This window comes from Oncorhynchus kisutch, linkage group LG11 (assembly GCF_002021735.2).
Source record: "Oncorhynchus kisutch isolate 150728-3 linkage group LG11, Okis_V2, whole genome shotgun sequence".
Classification (NCBI taxonomy): Eukaryota; Metazoa; Chordata; class Actinopteri; order Salmoniformes; family Salmonidae; genus Oncorhynchus; species Oncorhynchus kisutch.
Genome location: NC_034184.2, coordinates 37,359,333 through 37,375,203, shown reverse-complemented (window position 1 = coordinate 37,375,203; position 15,871 = coordinate 37,359,333). Strand labels below are relative to the sequence as shown.

Here is a 15,871-nt window from a genome sequence, read left to right as displayed (position 1 = left end):
CTTATTTTCAATGACGGCCTAGGAACAGTGGGTTAACTGCCTTGTTCAGGGGCAGAACGACAGACTTGTACCTTGTCAGCTCGGGGGTTTGAACTTGCAACCTTCCGGTTACTAGTCCAACGTTCTAACCACTAGGCTACCCTGCCGCCCCATATATACATATATTTCCTCATTTTGTCTATCATAGTTGAAGTGTACCTATGATGAAAATTACAGGCCTCTCTCATCTTTTTAAGTGGGAGAACTTGCACAATTGGTGGCTGACTAAATACTGTTTTGCCCCACTGTATGTGTATTTGTGGGATATTTGAGAAAAGGGTGCACTCCCCAAAATGTGGGAACCACTGCTGTAGATGTCCTGAAGAGAAATGTGGGAAATTAAGGTTTGGAATGTTAACCAGGAGGGTCTAGCATCATTGTGTTCTTGTGCTCTTGACCCAAATACCAATATCAAAGGTGATTTACACAAGATGCAAAGACACAATGGAAAGCCGGTTTGTCATTAGATGAAGTGCTAACAGACAGTGCTAACAGTTCTTGGCATTTGTCTAGATTAGAGATCTGCTTGCCTTTCATTCTGCCCATTCCATTCGCCCCAATGCATAACACTGTGATTCATTGAGAAGCCAACTGCTTCAAAGACACAATGTATACAATGATGGACTGGCATACTTCTTAATGACCTAGATGAACCTAATGCTGATGAGCTAGCTGCGCCTTAGCTTTACACATTTAAATCAGTCCAAGACCAGCCTTGACATGTGCCAAAAATTGCATTAGGTCAATTGCTTGGCCTGACGAATAAAATATTTTGAATCTAGGACTGGTGTTTTAGACTGAAAGTCACAGAAGTCTGTGTTCTGTTTTTTGGTGATTGTGTGAAAATTGTATTTGCATCCTCATAAAATATGACTAAATTGACTAAATTCATGGATCATTCTGCCCATCTCTCCAAATTGTCAATTGTGAGAAAATGCAAGTGTTTATTACTTGGCCTCCCATCTTTTGTTAAAGTGTCTATCAGCAGTAGAAACAATAACAAAGCACCCCCCCCCTTGTTTAGGTCAAAAGTTGAGGGATGGGGCTGGAGAAATGTACTACTATCAAATTCCTAGACAGAGGTATGGATGCAAGTACTGACCATCCATGATATCACGATAGTAGTTTTGACCATGTTTTTAGGATGTACAGTATTCTTTTGCATTTACTTTGTTTACAAACATTGGAGTAAAACAAGCTTGTATTGTGGGTTCTGATGGGGTACGACAGTGGAACTAAGCTCATGAGGCATTTATAAGTTCAATTTAAACGATAAGAGCCATTTCACGTGAGCATGGACGGAAAATATTTCTGCTATCTCAGAATTCTATCACAAACCATATTTGAGGCGATCATGATGAAAGTGTACATTTTAGGCCCTTTTTAGACTTAAACATGCATCATGTAAGGCCCTACGATCCATGAACTGTAGATTTGTGTTTTAAGGTTATTCATTTGGAGAAGGTGTCACCACACCCAGTAATGGTGAGGAATCAAGTTTGGTGTGACAGGAACTATCACATCCACAATCATGCATTTAGAACATGGGCATGCCAATGATTAAAATGGCTCTTCAGGTGGGGGAATAGATCAAAGAGGTAAACTCAGCTCTTGGTTCAGTCTACTCTGCTGGACCCAGAGTTAGGAACCTGGCTATACTGCTTCACTGCTGCTGTATTGTCCCCTACTCTGCTGCCGGATACGAAAGTAAAGAGTCTTGCAATCAAGATGTTTTTGCTGTCCTTCATTTTCTTACAACCATATATGTTTGGAACAAAATACTCTACAAGTACCCCACATTTCTAGAGTGGGCTCTCTTACTAATTTTGAAGTTATGATCAATTTTATGACCCCCACCAACCACACCACCACAGAGATTGGGAAAATGAATGGAAAGGGAGCTCCCTCTACTGGTGACTTGCTGAATGTACAATCCTAAAGGAGTGCTGTGATTGGTTAATGACCCATAATGACAGTTTATATGAAGTGACCAAAGATATTAAAAAAAAACATTTAAAGTGTTGGTCCCATTTTTCATGAGCTGAAATAAAAGGTTCCAGAAATGTTCCATACGTACACAAAATCTTATTTCTCTCAAATGTTGTGCACAAATGTGTTTATATCCCTTTAGTGAATATTTATCCTTTGCCAAGATATTCCATACACCTGACAGGTGTGGCATATCAAGAAGTTTATTAAAAAGCATGATCACTAAACAGGTGCACCTGCTGGGGACAATAAAAGGCCACTCTAAAATGTGCAGTTTTGTCACACATCACAATGCCTCAGATGCCTCAAGATGTAAGGGAGCGTGTAATTGGAATGCTGACACTGCAGGAATGTCCAGCAGAGCTGTTGCCAGAGAATTTAATGTTAATTTCTCTACCATAAGCCGCCTCCAACATCGTTTTATAGAATTTGGCAGTACATCAAACTGGCCTCATAACCGCAGACCACATGTAACCACGACGTCTTCACCTGTGGGATCGTACGAGGATCGGGGGGGAGCTCAGGAGTATTTCTGTCTGTAATAAAGCCCTTTTGTGAGGAAAAACTCATTCTGATTGGCTGGCCTGGCTCCCATGTGGGTGGGCCTATATCCTCCCAGGCACACCCATGGCTGTGCCCCTGCCCAGTCATTTGAAATGCATACACTAGGGCCTAATGAATTTATTTCAATTGACTGATTTCCTTCTATGAACTGTAACTCAGGAAAATCTTTGAAATTGTTGCATGTGTCACACCCTGATCTGTTTTGCCTGTCTTTGTGATTGTCTCCACCCCCCTTCAGGTGTCGCCCATCTTCCCCATCATCCCCTGTGTATTTATACCTGTGTTCTCTGTTTGTCTGTTGCCAGTTCGTCTTGTTTGTCAAGCCAACCAGCGTTTTTTGTCTCAGCTCCTACTTTCCCCCAATCTCTCTTTTCTCGTCTTCCTGGTTTTTGACCCTTGCCTGTTCTGACCCTGTACCCACCCGCCTGACCACTCTGTCTGCAACTGACCGTGAGCCTGCCTGCCGCCCTGTAACTTTGCCCCATCCTCTGCCTGACCTGACCCTGAGCCTGCCTGCCGTCCTGTACCTTTGCCCCTGTTGCTGTAATAACCATTGTTACTTCACCACCGTCTGCATCTGGGTCTTACCTTGATACCTGATAGAACGAACTGGCCATGACTGACCCAGCAGACCCACGCAAACTGCACAACGCCATCTCCACCCAGTGAGCCACCATCGGTATGCACAAGGAATTGCTTCGTGGCCTTGTGGATGGGGTCCAAACATTGGCTGAATGCCATGAACGGGCATTGGACAGGTTGTCACGGGTTGTCTGCGAGGCTGCCTACCATAGTGGTAACCCCACAGCTCCTCAGCGACTCACCTGCTAGCAGCGCCGTCTCATCGGTCACTCCACCTTCTCGGGAGCCCCACTTACCTCCTCCAGAACTATTCAATGGAGAGCCGAGCACCTGTCGGGTGTTCCTAACTCAGTGTGCCCTCGTCTTCGAGCTTCAGCCCCCCTCCTTCCCCTCGGATCGCTCCAAGATAGCCTACCTCATCATGCTGATGTCCAGGAGGGCTCTCACCTGGGCTACCGCCGTGTGGGAACAACAGTCGGCTCTAGTATGGAGGGGTTCATGGGAGAAGTGAGGAAGGTCTTTGATGCCCCATTCTCAGGGCGAGAACCTTTGGCAGGACTCCCGCAGTGTAGCCGATTATGTGGTTGATTTCCGCACGTTGGCAGCGGAGAGTGCTTGGAATCAAGCGGCAGTGTCTCGGGGGTCAAGGACGAGCTTGCATTCTGGGAGTTACCTACAGAGCTCGATTCCCTCATCGCTTTGACCATCCGTATCGATTGGGCGGTACGGGAACGAAGGAGGGAGAGGAATTTGGATTTCCAGGTGTGGGGCGGCAGGGTAGCCTAGTGGTTAGAGCATTGGACTAGTAACTGAAAGGTTGCAAGTTCAAATCCCCGAGCTGAAAAGGTACAAATCTGTTGTTCTGCCCCTGAACAGGCAGTTAACCTGCTGTCATTGAAAAAAAAAAATTGTTCTTAACTGACTTGCCAATTTAAATAAAGGAAAACAATTTTACAAATACATGACCATGCTTCAGTATAATACAATATGATAAAAAACAAGATATAGATTTATCAATAATGGTTGTTAAAAAGGTTGTCGAAAAGGTTTCTGCCAGTCTTGCATGGCATTTTCTTTGGAACTTTGGAAGCCTTCAACATTCCAGCTGAAATATTACACTTAATAATAATATGATATAATAGGCTAAATATACACATTATTTGAGGAAATTGCTTTAAAAAGGGGTACAAGACAGGGATTTCCTCTCTCCCCACCTCCTGTTTCCACTGGCAATTGAACCACTTGCAGAAATAATTAGACAGGACCCAAGTTGGATGGGGAGCGTCGCTGCACAGCTATTTTTGAAGCCACTCCTATGTTGTCTTGGCTGTGTGCTGAGGGTCGTTGTCCTGTTGAAAGGTGGACCTTCACTTCAGTCTGAGGTCCTGAGTGCTCTGGAGGAGGATTTCGTCAAGGATCTCTCTGTACTTTGTTCCGTTCATCTTTGTCTCGATCCTGACTTGTCTCCCAGTCCCTGTTTCTGAAAAACATCCTCACAGCATGATGTTGCCACCTCCATGCTTCATCGTAGGGATAGAGCCAGGTTTCCTCCAGACTTGACACTTGGTTTTAAGTCAAAGAGTTTGTTTCATCAGACCACAGAAATGTTTCTCATGGTCTGAGTGTACTTTCGGTGCCTTTCTGGCATACTCCAAGTGGGCTGTCAAGGGCCTTGCACTGAGGAGTAGCTTCCGTCTGGCCACTATAACATAAAGGCCTGATTTGTGGAGTGCTGCATAGATGGTTGTCCTTCTGGAAAGTTCTCCCATCTCCACAGAGGAACTCTGGAGCTCTGTCAGAGTGACCATCGGGTACTTGATCACCTCCCTGACCAAAGCCATTCTCCCCCAATTGCTCAGTTTGGCCGGATGGACAGCTCTAGATATGCAGCAATAGAGTTAGAAGTTTAGAAGTGGATGAGCACATTAGAAGTGCCCATCCAAGAAGGCTCAAGATCGTTGGTCACAGAAATGAAATTATGTCAAATGATGTTATATCTACAGTAGCTTTGATTGGACTGAACATGTCAACATCATACTGTACTTTCAAAATCTTAGCAAGCAGTCATCATCATCATGAATCAAGTCTACAATCTACTGGTAAATCTTGTTTAATCCTTGTCATATGAAGAGAAATAATGAAGAGAAAGTATAGATAAAACATATCGGTGCTCACCGACCATTGGACATAAACATTACACAACAAGTTGAAATCGCAAATTCAACTATGATTGGTTTGGAAGAAATCAGTGGCTAACTGCAAGCATTGCAAAGCAATCACTAGCCTGCTACTCAGTGGAGTGGGTGTTTGGTCCCAATTCTGGGTTGAAGGGTCTCTTTTCAAAGCTTTTTTGTTTTTGTTTGACCCACCAAGATGTACATGCTAACATCACCACTGTGCATAAGTGATTTTGCTGTAACTTGTAACGATTGAAAATCAAACATGTGTATGTTTCTTATTTAGGCCTACACAATGCTTCCTTGCAACATGCTTCCTAGCATTTTAAAAAGCAACATAAACTACACATTGTTGTTCCAAGAAATGATCATTACAGTAATAATAACAACAATTATTATTGTTATTTCTGTTGACAGTAGTTTTCTCGGATAACCTCTGAATACTAGGCAAATTGCAAAGGACTTTTATTTTGATATGGTGAATACGGGATTTTCTCGTGACGTCACTACTGTGGAGCGCCATAGCCTACTTTCAAATATGCAGGGTGGTTTCGAGAACTGAACCGCGACTGACTATCTGGGCTGAAATTAATATTAACAGTAGAACAGGTTCTTAGCAAAAGTATAAACGCATACCATCTCATTGTGTATGCAAATGTATATCAACGTTGAGTACTGTCCTTCTGTACACACATTCATATGAGTGTACATAGGTCAATTTATTTGCGCTGCATGAATGCCTTCCGTCGTGTCTGAGCAAGTCCAACTTCATTCGTTTTGGATCGGGAAACATTGGCACTATGTGGAGTATTGATGTACAGCAGTGGTCACCACCGGGTCGTGATGGGTGGGTATAATTTGTGGAACGTTCCAACAGGAATCTGTTCCAAAAACGTAAAGTACAAGGTTGCCAACAAACAACGCATACAAAGTAGCATGATCAATTCACCGAGCTAACTAAGTCAGCTGCCGAATAAGCATCAACTCACCACGTAGCTTATTCTTAATGTTTGTCCATAGGCGACCAGAGTGAGGACAGATATTTTTAGGAATGAAAGTGGTGAGTGAAAAATGTAATGATATAGCCCAATAGCCCACCCTACCCGATATCTTATTCTGCAGCTATACACCTTGTATGTGTTGTTTGTTGGCAACCTTGTTATTTGCATAGTTTTTGGAACAGATTCATGTTGGAACGTTCCACAAAGTATACCCACCCGTCGTGATGAGCTACAGGCGGTGAGGCTGTAGGCTTTTGTTCCTGCCCAACTCTAACACAACCTAATGGTTTGAATCAGGTGTTTTGGTGCTGACTGTAGTTCAAGTATCCAGAATGTCCTTATTGTTATTAGACACTGGGCAAATCAGGACACCTCTATTTCAAGATGATTGAAATATCAATATGGGCATTCTCAGGAGTCCATGTGTAACACAAACCTTGAGTATAACCACTTTATATCGCTGTAACAGTGTCTCACCACTTCTCCCTCCGCCTCTCTGGCAGACATGTTGCCTGTGTTGGTCTATGGGGAGCGGAGCACAACCCTAAGGGGCGTGCAGAGCTGTCGTCTGCGTGGGTCTGGGCTGCAGTTAGGAGGGGCTACGCTGAACTCCAGGGGCAGTGCCATGGACACCGTGGTGGAGGGGTCACTCTGTTGGAGAATGACCACCACTACAACTCAGGTAAACACACACCCATGACCAGGGCCTGGAGTCTTTTCTAGCCAGGTCACATGGCCAGAAAAAACCCCACCAGATAAGGGTCAGATAAGGTAATATATCTACTAATTCATCTATATAGTTGTATTGACTTGGTGCATGGTTGCATGGTAATAGATACACAATAATAACATATGGAATTACCAAATACGTATTAATTTACCTTATATTTTTTGGTAAATACCAGTAGAAACACTACCATAAAATAAAGTGCTACCAGATTTAACCGGCAATAGTTAGGTTTCCATCCAATTGGCTACATAACTTAATGCAAATATTATAGCATACGGGTGATATTACATGATATACAGGTATGTTAATGACATTTTAATTGAAGTGTGTGTTTGTGTGTGGGGAAGATGGGCACGATAGGGGTGGTGGATGCGGAAGGGAACATAGCCTGTGCCATTTTCACTGGCATGCTGAACAAGATGGAGGGCAGGCTGGGAGACACAGCCTGTATCGGTGAGTCATCTGATGTTTTGTCACGAGGTTAAACAGATTAAGAGATGTGTAGAGGAAGTAGGAGAGAGAAAGAGAGGAGTAGCGGGAGAAGACAAAAAGATGGAGGGAAAATAACTAGGGAGAGAGAGACCTGCAGCTTTAACAGTGATCCAGAAAGCGATGTAGTGGTTGGAGCTGAGTTACTTGGTGAACCCTGACCCCCTGGGACGTGGAGGAATGTGTGCTGGTGTGGAGCCACTCACTACCTGCTGGATTAATGTTTCACTATGGAGAATTTTACAGCCAGCAGTCTGAACAACACACACTGCTGCCTCACACTCCTAGACTGCTTCATAAAGGCACAGGAATACAGTACATACACAGCATACTCACACAAACACCCACACTCAAATGCAAAACACATGCACATACGTGTACACACATACACAGAACGGGCTAAAACATATATTACTTCAAATGCATTTCATTTAAAATGTGGTTAGTGGAGTCACATGTTGAGAAATTTCTGTCAAGGAACATTCCTCGTGTTAATTAGTGATGTTGGTAAATCAATACACTCAGGTCAACAACCAATGATCAGCTACCCAATTCACTAAAATATCCCCATTAACTGACATGGTCTTTAGAAATGAATCACTGTCAAAAGTTTCATAGATCACTAGTAAAAAATAAAGTAACGTGTGGGCAAGCTAGAAACCGCTATATACTGTATTGAATGCTGACTGTAGAGTTGGTAACTCACCACAGGTGGTCGGAACCAGGCAGATACAAATATATGGATGTAGATAGAAGAGTCATTTGTAATACAAGTTTGTCCCCACAAGCCAACGCATTCCATACACAACTGTGTGAGCTGAGTGAAGGCATACAAAGGGTAAATAGGCCAGTAAATATACAGATATGCATATAGGCCTGGATCACGACTCTAAGTTCCATTACATTACACATAAGTCATTGAACGAAGGAATCTTCTGTAAGGGGGAGTTTTGAGAAGAGCCCCGGCTCTCGGTCTGAACATTAACACACATCGCTTGAGGTACGGTTTTGGAAGCATAAGGACCATATCTTTCATATCAGCGAGAAATATATATCTTTTTTAAATCAAAAGGTTAAATGAATACACACTTTTATAGGGTTAGTGTTCCCACAGCGGACATATCTCCTTGTTACAGCGCGTGTTTACGGAAGACGGAGGGACCACCTGTGCTAATGAGCTATCTAGGTTGCTCGGGAACACCTGTCAGTAACAGAAGAAGGCCGCCAGAAACATTTTGTCACTTTAAAATAATGTTGGCTGCAACTGTGATAAAGCAGGTTAAAATTGTGTACAGTGAGTGTGTATTTAGCGTTTGAGAAATGAATTTGGTGTGATATGTAGGTAAAGGGCTTTGTGTTTCTAGAACCGTACCTCAATTGTGAATCATTTCATGTTTAGATGGGAGTATTTGGCTGCCAAAGCCAGTCTACCACTGATAATAACATACAGTTGAAGTTGGAAGTTTACATACACTTAGGTTGGAGTCATTAAAACTTGTTTTTCAACCACTCCACAAATTTCCTGTTATCAAACTAGTTTTGGCAAGTTGGTTAGGACATCTACTTTGTGCATGACACAAATAATTTTCCCAACAATTATTTACAGACAGATTGTTTCACTTATAATTCACTGTATCACAAATCCAGTGGGTCAGAAGTTTAAATACACTAAGTTGACTGCCTTTAAACAGCTTGGGAAATTCCATAAAATTATGTCATGGCTTTAGAAGCTTCTGATAGGCTAATTGACATAATTTGAGTCAATTGGATGTGTACCTGTGGATGTATTTTAAGGCCTACCTTCAAACTCAGTGCCTCTTTGCTTGACATCATGGATAAATCAAAAGAAATCAGCCAAGACCTCAGATTTTTTTTTTTAGACCTTCACAAGTCTGGTTCATCCTTGAGAGCAATTTCCAAATGCCTGAAGGTACCATGTTCATCTGTACAAACAATAGTACGCAAGTATAAACACCATGGGACCACACAGTCATCATACCGCTCAGGAAGGAGACACGTTCTGTCTCCTAGAGATGAACGAAAAGTGCAAATCAATCCCAGAATAACAGCAAAGGACCTTATGAAGATGCTCGAGGAAACAGGTACAAAAGTATCTATATCCAAAGTAAAACAAGTCCTATATCGACATAACCTGAAAGGCCGCCTAGCAAGGAAGTCACTGCTCTAAAACCGCCATAAAAAAGTCAGACAACAGTTTGCAACTGCACATGAGGACAAGATTGTACTTTTTGGAGAAATACCTTCTGGTCTGATGAAACAAAAATAGAACTGTTTGGCCATAATGACCATTGTTATGTTTGCAGGAAAAGGGGGAGGCTTGCAAGCTGAAGAACACCATACTAACAGTGAAGCACGGGGTGGCAGCATCATGTTGTGGGGGTGCTTTGCTGAAGGAGGGACTGGTGCACTTCACAAAATAGATGGCATCATGAGGATGGAAAATGTTGTGGATATATTGAGGCAACATCTCAAGACATCAGTCAGGAAGTTAAAGCTTCGTCGCAAATGGGTCTTCCAAATGGACAATGACCCCAAGCATACTTCCAAAGTTGTGGCAAAATGGCTTAAGGACAACAAAGTCAAGTTATTGGAGTGGCCATCAAAAAGCCCTGACCTCAATCCTATATAAAATGTGTGGGCAGAACTGAAAAAGTGTGTGTGAGCAAGGAGGCCTACAAACCTGACTCAGTTACACCAGCTCTGTCAGGAGGAATGGGCCAAAATTCACCCAACTTATTGTGGAAAGCTTGTGGAAGGCTACCCGAAACGTTTGACCCAAGTTAAGCAATTTAAAGGCAATGCTACCAAATACTAATTGAGTGTATGTAAACTTCTGACCCACTGGGAATGTAATGAAAGAAATAAAAGCTGAAATAAATCATTCTCTCTACTATTATTCTGACATTTCACATTCTTAAAATAAGTGGTGTTCCTAACTGACCTAAAACAGGGGATTTTTACTAGGAATAAATGTCAGGAATTGTAAAAAAATATATATATATAAAAAAAACCTGAGTTTAAATGTATTTGGCTAAGGTGTATGTAAACCTCTGACTTCAACTGTATAAGATCCTTGGACCTTAAGGACTAAAGGTACATCTTGAGCTGTCTAGACATGCACATGTATAGGCTGACTGACTAATATCTGGACCAGGCAAAGATTACAATAGATGGACTACTGTCTGCAAATTGATGCAGGTTATTCTTAAGCTTACCCAATAAAAATTCACTAAATCACTGATTTGGCACGTCATTGCAAACATTAGACTACAGATCACGAAATATATTGAGACAAATGACAGACAGTAGCCTACAAGTAGCAAAATAGAACTCAATTTATTGAACATGAGATGTATTTCACTATGATTTAATAAATAGGCCTATAGCCTACCGCATGGCTGCCCAACCCTCTTTCTGGAGATCTACTGTCCTGTAGGTTTTCAGTCCAACCCTAATTTAGCATATCTGATTCAGCTAGTTAAGGTCTTGTTGAGCAGCTAATTAGTAGAATCAGGTATGTTAAATTAAGGTTGGACTGAAAACCCACAGGACGGTACATCTCCAGGAAGAGGGTTGGACTGAAAACCCACAGGACGGTACATCTCCAGGAAGAGGGTTGGACTGAAAACCCACAGGACGCTACATCTCCAGGAAGAGGGTTGGACTGAAAACCCACAGGACGGTACATCTCCAGAAAGAGGGTTGGGCAGTCCTGGCTTACTGTTTATGTTTAAATGCGATCATCTTGGTTTTCATTTTAAGCATATTTTTATACATCACTTGCAAAGACATTCACAATTTATCAGAGACGGATACATGATGTGATTCTATGTTTAGTGGACATCTTCGCCCGATACGGAAGAAAATATCCTCAAATTAAAGCTGACAGTCTGCACTTGAACCTCAGTCATTGTATAATTTCAAATCCAAAGTGATGGAGTACAGCGCCAAAAACAACAACAATTGTGTCACTGTCCCAATACTTTTATCCTTTTTCTTTCGTAGAAGGGAGTGTGTGTGTGTGTGTGTGTGTGTGTGTGTGTGTGTGCCAGGATGTGGGGGTTATGCTGATAACAAGGTGGGAGCAGTGTCCCCCACAGGATATGGAGAAGCCATCATGAAGGTCACACATCCAAACTCATGGCTAAACTCATCCTGTTCCACATGGTAACTAGGTAACTATCTCCCTCACACACAAACACACAGTGTCACACAGACACACATATGATTTATGATATAAACTGAAGCCAGTAATGTTGCATTGGGCTAAACATCCATTCCTTCATTTGTCCATTTATACTTTCATCCATGCACGACTTCATCCATCGCTCTCTGCGGTGTGTGTACCCTGCAGGAAACAGTGAGGAGGCAGCAGCAGACGAGGCCCCGGCCTATATGAAGGAGAGTGGTTGGTCTGGGTGAAGTGGTGCTGGACCCCCATGGTTGATGCTCCGCTCGCTCCAACAGCCTGCAGATGGCCTGTACACTGGAGAACACTTCATAAAGAATATAGACGACCCCCACTAAAACACACACACAAAACACTATGGCTTGTAGTGGAGAATAATACATCATTATAGTATATTATAGTATAGATGACTGACACTAACACACACACATGGAAAGAGACAGAGAGAGAGCGAGGGAGGGAGGAAGGCATGGAAAGAGCATAGACGAGCCTAGAAGACACACTCAGACACAAAAACAACTGATAGACTGCACTGAATTGAAATTTTTCCGTCCCATAGACTTACCATAACTGTGTCTTTAGCAATCCGTATAATTGAAATGTTTTCTAATCCTCAAATCAATGCTCATATTTAGAGCCAGTATTTGGAAAGTGTTGATCAAATGTAAACATAGGAATTCAGGAATAAAGCTTGTTTTTAAAACAAACATAGGCTATCATTTCAATGTCTCATTTGGAGTCCTTAAAAGTCATGATGGTTCATGGCATGCATAAATACTAGCAGATTTACGGACAAGGTTACGTATAGATTGTCCCCTTCACCTTGCACGTGTTGTGGCCGAATGGCAAAGGTCATGTACAGCTCGGATTACTCCACTAGATGGCGCAGAATATAAAGCTTGTCACTAAAAAGCCATTTGCTTTAGTTGGTTTCAAATGTATCTCATCTCAATAGTCTCTAAAATGTAGGGTGTTCGGAAATTCTGACTGAACCCGTGTGTTTCATTGCAATAGTCGGAAGTGGTGTCCCCTTCCAGTCTCCGTTCCTTCCCCTGCACTGATGTTAAAAAAATAATAATAATAATATTGGTGATGGAAAGTAGATCAATTATACCATTTATACCATCCCCAAAATGGGTTAGATTTGATTGAGACAGGACATGTGTGGTGTAGAGGGATCTGGAGGTGCTTTGGGTGTCACTGCCACTCACTCTGAGACAACCCCCATCTCACATTACTGCTATGAGTACAAATACAGAACCTCTCCTCTGACAGTCAAACCTGCTCTGCTACCCTGCTGGTCTCTCCTGGCAAGGCTGGTTTGTGTCCTAAACCTTGTTTTGGAAATAGGGGGGAGATGCATGGGCATCTTACAGTTCTATTCGTCAGTTCTGTCTGTGTGTGCGCCTGCATGCGCGTGTGAAAGTGACCAAGGGCATCAGAGACATAAAAAGGTTATTTCCTGTTCTCCTATTAATCTATAGTATTTGACCCCAAATTACAGACAGTTTATTATGAGGCTACTACTCTAATTTCTTCAGTAGGGCAGTGGGCACATTGGTCATTTAATTTCACAGATTCCATAGGCCAGGTGAAAACCAAAGAGGAACACATTGCAGAGGGATGTGTGTGCGTTTAAGGGAAATTGTCAATTCACCACTAATTCAATGTTGCCTACAGTAAAAGATAACGGATGGAGGTGCTATTCTCGAGCCTTGGAACACCGACGGACAGTTGGAGGTCATGGATGGCAACGGAAGGACGCCCGCAAGGTTACGTTGGCGAACAGGCTATTATTTCCCCTTCGATACGCACAGTCCGCTCTGCCATTGGTCAGCTCTGCCAGAAAGGGGAGGGACTCGAGTCCAAGAATCTTAATAGAAAAACTCCAGACTGACAGGACGAAAGAAAGGGTGACAGTTCGAAAAAGACGGAGGACAAGGACGCTTTTACCCGGAAACTGTCCCCTCAGAATATTTTGAAATTTTGCAGTTCTGTATATCCACACTTTACAGCCAGATAAGTGTGCTTTTCTGGATAATTTTCTGGTGTTATTGTGAACTTTATCTGAAGACAACTCAATTGCCTCGACCGGGAATGTTGTGTCCAGGTAGGCATTGTCAGAGACACAACGGAGACTTTTAACGCAGCATGATACCAGCGGTTGTCCATTCTTGCAAACACTACAGTACAACCTACTATCAAGACATATCGGGCTGCCTGTACCGCGAAAGCGGAGAGTTTATTCGTCCCGGACCGGCATAACTTGCCTAACGCTGTTAACTTTTTACATTTTCGTTGACGAGGTGAAGCGGTAAGTAGCCTAGAGTATGTCCAAAGAAAACGATGATATTTTTTGGAAGAGCCTCAACCTCACCTCTTCCACCTCCTCTGTTTCCTCGGGGATAAAAAAATATACATGGTGCATCTCGGCAGTTCCACTAGGATGCGTCAATTGCATCCCCAAGCAGTTCAATGGCGCTGTAAGGCTCGGAGAATTGCCAGCCATTCATGGCGGGAAGAAAGCGCTTCTATTTCACGGTGCAGACAAGACTATTGTTGAATCTTTACAAACAAAGGAAATCATGCTTAGAAACATTTTATAAATAATTATTGATTGTTGAAAACAAAACAAAAAAAATCACTATTTATTCAGGGATAAATAGCCTAGTGTTCTAGTTAGGCTTATAGCTGACTTTTTATATATTGTTTATTATACCCCCAAGTTATAGATATGGCTCTGGTACTCTTTATTTTACATCTACCTCCAAATGTGTCTATATAACACCCTCCTGAAAACACTGACATGCATCACAAAGGCATGACATGTTTTTCACCTCTAAATAGTCATAGTTAAACTGTAAGGGTTAGTGGTTTTCTGTAAGGTATTGTGAAGGTAAGCTCTTTGTGTGTGAGAACCTGTTTTGTGTGTTGATCTAAACCCGCCTTCTGTTTGAGGAGGGGTCTCCGGCTCCACTCTTTCCCATGGAGATGATAGGAGCACTTCCTGTCTCTCAGAACAGGCCAGGGCATGGAGTTTATACTGGGCCGGGAGTGTGAGTTAGACATTCTTCTTTCACTGTGGAGACACACACACTCACAAACATGAATGCAAGAGCACAAATGCATACAAGCACATACACATAAACTCCCTCTCTCTCTCACACACACACACAGTCTTACATAACTAACCTTTTGGGGACACAATTTAGTCCCATTAACAATCCTATTTTCCCATACCCTAACCTTAACTCCAAAACCTAACCCTAAAACTAACCCTAAACATAATCCTAACCCTAAAACGTTCTAACCTTAACTCTAAACCCCCTAGAAATAGCATTTGACCTTGTGGGGACTAACAAAATGGTCCAATTTTTGTTAGTTTACTATTCTTGTTGGGACCTCTGGACCCCACGAAATATAGTTAAACACATCCACACACACTCTTTCACCCATTAAGTTTAGACACACCACCATGACTGACTGTTAAATTGTTCTCTCTCAAGCTTAGTATTATGTAGGAAATTGTTCCGCTCCACTTGCATTGGGATCACGGGTGTCAGGACGTTAACCCCTGGCAGACCTTTGAGAGTTAGCCGTGTTAATCAGTGTTCCAGTGTCATGGCTCACCTGTCCTGTTAGCGTTCACGATCGTGCTCGGGAATACCAGCGTTTCGATTAAGTTCCGGCAGAGCGCTGTCCCAAGGTCATCTGACTGCCACCCTGGGGCATCTCAGAGTTTCTCGGAAAAAGCTTGAAAGAGAAAAGATGACAGAGGGGGTTAAGGGGGCAGGGTCTGTGCTATCAGATAGGGTATTGAAACATGTGTCCGAACCAAAGGACTGAGCTAAACACACACATCCCAGGCAGTGTGACAACCACAAGCCTTCATAAGGCTTTAGGAGATTGAAGGTCATAAATCAAATCCCATTTTATTTGTCACATGCTTTGTAAACAGCAGGAGTGGACTAACAGAGAAATGCTTACTTACAGGCCCTTCCCAACAATGCAGAGAAAAAAAATAGAAATTATAGAAAAAATAATAACACAATGAATAACTGAGTCGATGTGTCTGATGTGTCTGGGTACG

General features: G+C 42.6%; 1 long non-coding RNA gene across 1 annotated transcript; it reads right to left on the bottom strand.

The window, feature by feature from the left end:
- Positions 1-11,968: 11,968 nt before the first annotated feature.
- LOC116376220 (uncharacterized) lies at positions 11,969-15,543 on the bottom strand. The gene is made up of 3 exons (XR_004211625.1): positions 15,412-15,543; positions 14,701-14,860; positions 11,969-12,078 (listed from the first exon to the last, which is right to left on the bottom strand). It is a non-coding gene; the product is annotated as an uncharacterized LOC116376220 (long non-coding RNA).
- Positions 15,544-15,871: the final 328 nt, after the last annotated feature.